This window comes from Cryptomeria japonica, chromosome 5 (assembly GCF_030272615.1).
Source record: "Cryptomeria japonica chromosome 5, Sugi_1.0, whole genome shotgun sequence".
Classification (NCBI taxonomy): Eukaryota; Viridiplantae; Streptophyta; class Pinopsida; order Cupressales; family Cupressaceae; genus Cryptomeria; species Cryptomeria japonica.
In genome coordinates this window covers 537948292-537951701 of record NC_081409.1, presented here as the reverse complement: position 1 = coordinate 537951701, position 3410 = coordinate 537948292, and positions in this window count along the sequence as shown.

The window sequence follows — 3410 nt, the reverse complement described above, 5'->3', positions numbered from 1 at the left end:
CTCAGTTGTATGAAATTGACTAGAAGAATGATCTTGGATTTTGATTTCCATCCCAAAAATGGAATCAGGATGGGCAAATTATCTAAGGGTACAATTTCCATGTCCATCGGAGCAAGTTGAAAAATTAGGGTTTTGGCTATATAAGGGGTCCAAATGTCATTTTCAATTCATTTTAACCTCTCCAAGTTTGAAATTTGAAAAAGCCTTTTGCGAAGAAAAATGGTCATTCTGATCCAGGAGCATCGATTTGAGCGCCAGAGACGTCATAATAGACCACAGAACTACGAGTCAATGGTAAGTAATCAATTTTAAGCCTTTGCATTTCATCAATTTTGAATTTTGGCTGAATTTTTTGCTTTTTAATGTCATCCAAAATTGGTCATTATCATTTTGTCGTGCGAGACGATACTCTCTCACACGACAATCTATCCTTGTGTGGTTTGTCATATTAGGCCATATGTTTTGTCATCTGGGGTCATCCCATGTAGCGTACGAGAGTTTGCTTGAAAGCCCATTTTATCATGCGAGTGCATGTATTTTGTCGTATGGGGGTCTTTTATCGTGCTACATGAAATCCTGACTTTTATGAGTTTTTGCTTAGACTGTGAAATGTCGTATGGAAAACGTGAGCATTTTTAAGAGTCAAAACATGAAATTTTTATTTGGCATTTGGTGTATTTGGATTTGTGTGATGTTTAACATGTTGTATAACGTAATTGGGATGACTTGTTGATGCTCTGTTGTTTGATTCTTGCGGGTTCAACTACCACATATCATGTTTTGGTGTGTCTATCCTCCTATGATGAGGCTAGTCCATGGCTATTAGATATAAATAGAGCACATATTAATTTGTGAGGGTCTACTCACATTTTACAGATGCCTGATATCCATGTGAATCACGGGATGCTTACTACACTTGTTGAGCGGTTCCATTCAAATCATAACACCTTTCATCTACTAGTGGGAGAGATGACTATTACTCTAGAGGATGTGTATAGGATTTTGAGGATTTTGTTTGCTAGGGATAAGGTTGACTACGATTCCTCTCAGCGTTCTGGTGTCTTAGCCTTGAGATGCAATTTTCATGATGAGGACATCCTTGAGCAAGCTATCAGTTGGGACGATATGATGGCTAGATATAATGACCAGTTTCCATTGGCATGTGTATTAGCAAGGTTCATTGGTTGTTTCATTATGCCGGACAGGGGACAGTAGGGCTTCTTATGTGGCTGGGCTAGAATGCTCGAGAGACTATTGACTCATCCTAAGAGATTAGGGTGTGGATCTTGTTTGTTAGCCCACATGTATCATGAGATGCATGAGATTGCATACATGGATGGGAAGAGCATGGCAGTAGGAGTGTTGGTTCTATAGATTTGGGCCTGGGAGCATATCCCAGTTTGTAGACCTATTGTTGATGATGCCAGAGATCCACACCAGTTGATCATTTATAGATATTTTGGATACATTACTCAGCCCCATCTGGGAAAGACAGAGTATTGGTGACAACAGCTTGATGATCTGATCATTGTTGTAAGGAGACCATACAGGGGTCTAAAGTTGTGGGATGACTAGAGAGCTCAGTGGAGAGATATGTTCATGACCTATCCTCTTATTAGCAGATCTGTTACCCTTATTGAGTGATTTATTGTATCTCTAGTTATGAGGCAATATGGCACACCTTAGCGGATTTCATAGGAGTTCACTGCCTACGCTCGTTATGGGGATGAGGAGAGACAAGGATGGGCCCCTAGGTTGTCATACACATTAAGAATGCAGGTGCTTGCCAGATTGCAGTGACTTCGATGGGACTATATGGAGGATATTGCAGATGCAGGGGTATTGCCTCAGTATAGGGATTGGTTTTAGAGTCATCTCTTTCCTAGATTTACGAATGCGACTGAGCATGCGCCTCTCATAGAGGAGGTTGAGGGTGAGTCCCCTACACTAGCACAGGTACAAGGATAGGGATAGGCACAAGGATGGAGAGCGGAGGGTCCTAGGTAGGCAGGTGGTGATCCTGGTGCTAGCAGAAGCAGAGTACCAATTGGGGGAGACATAGATAGAGAGGGTAGGGCGGATCCCTTAGAGCTATTGGTGTGGGGGCTAGTGGTGCCAGGGTAGCGGAGGGTGGATGAGAGGAGGAGTGAGTAGCTCCTAGATAGGTGTGATAGTGGAGGGATGAGCAGGGTGGAGAGGGAGGAAAAGATGGAGGCGGATATGAAGGTGGAGAGCCTGTGAAGGAGTAGGGGGCAACTGATGTAGCATAGTCTATGAGATCCAGACTAGCAGGTTTGCAATCACAGTTGATAGTGGCTTAGAAACAACTTACAGAGTGACACCGACAGTTGACGAAGGTCAAAGCTGAGCGCGATCTTCAGCTCGCTGAGATGAGGGCAGAGAGAGATCGACAACTGGCTGAGGTCAAGGAAGAGCGAGACGCTCTTTAGCGAGAGGTTTTGCATCAGACCAGTCAAGCGGCTTATTACATTGTGGCATATAGCATAGTAGTTCATGTAGCACAGTAGGTTGTCCCATATTTTTAATATATGGCTCGATCTGAGGGAGCTCGGGCACCTAGGCAGGATGTTGGTCAGCAGGATCCACCTCCTCCACCACCTGGCGATGAGGGAGAGTCAGAGAGCTAGATTTTTTTAGCTCTTAGATTTTGTTATATACCCCATTTTTTTGTATCCCATACAATTCTTACTTCGATGAGAGATTGTAGATGATAGTTGATATCATTTGTACCTTGAAACTTTTATTTGTACTCCAAGATATTTATGATGATATATATGAGATCTTGGTTTGATTTCATTGTACTTGTGTTGATTGATTTTGAGATGTTTTTCTACATGCTTTATTCTATATGTATGCATATTTTTGTTCAGTATGGATGTATGTAATGCAGATGAATATGGATGTATGTTTATTTTTGTTTCTTTTCATTTGCAAATAAATGATGAAAATGAGTAACTAGTAATGCAAAAAAAATTATTTTTCTATGCAATAATATGAATGCAAACAAGTATATAATGAAATGTATGGATCTATATAAGATGCTTATGTATGCAGCTAACATCTCAATACACAAGTAATCGATTGGAGAAATGATGAAAAAGAGACCACTTAGCTGAGAAATGATTATACTTCAGACTCTCATTCAAAAGATAAAGAGATCATTGTTATCATGCAGAAATAACTCGAAATGCACAAAATGTAGAATGAATGCAAACTAAACCTAGTCATTGGATTTGAAATGCTTAATTTTCATCACTAAGCATTTACAAACATAGTAGGTAGAATAGAGTTCTTCCTTTTCATGTGCAATATTAATTATCTTGTCTACAATGACCCTTTTTTTGTTCATATACTTGGAAAGATTACGCATGCATCTAGATTGCACATTT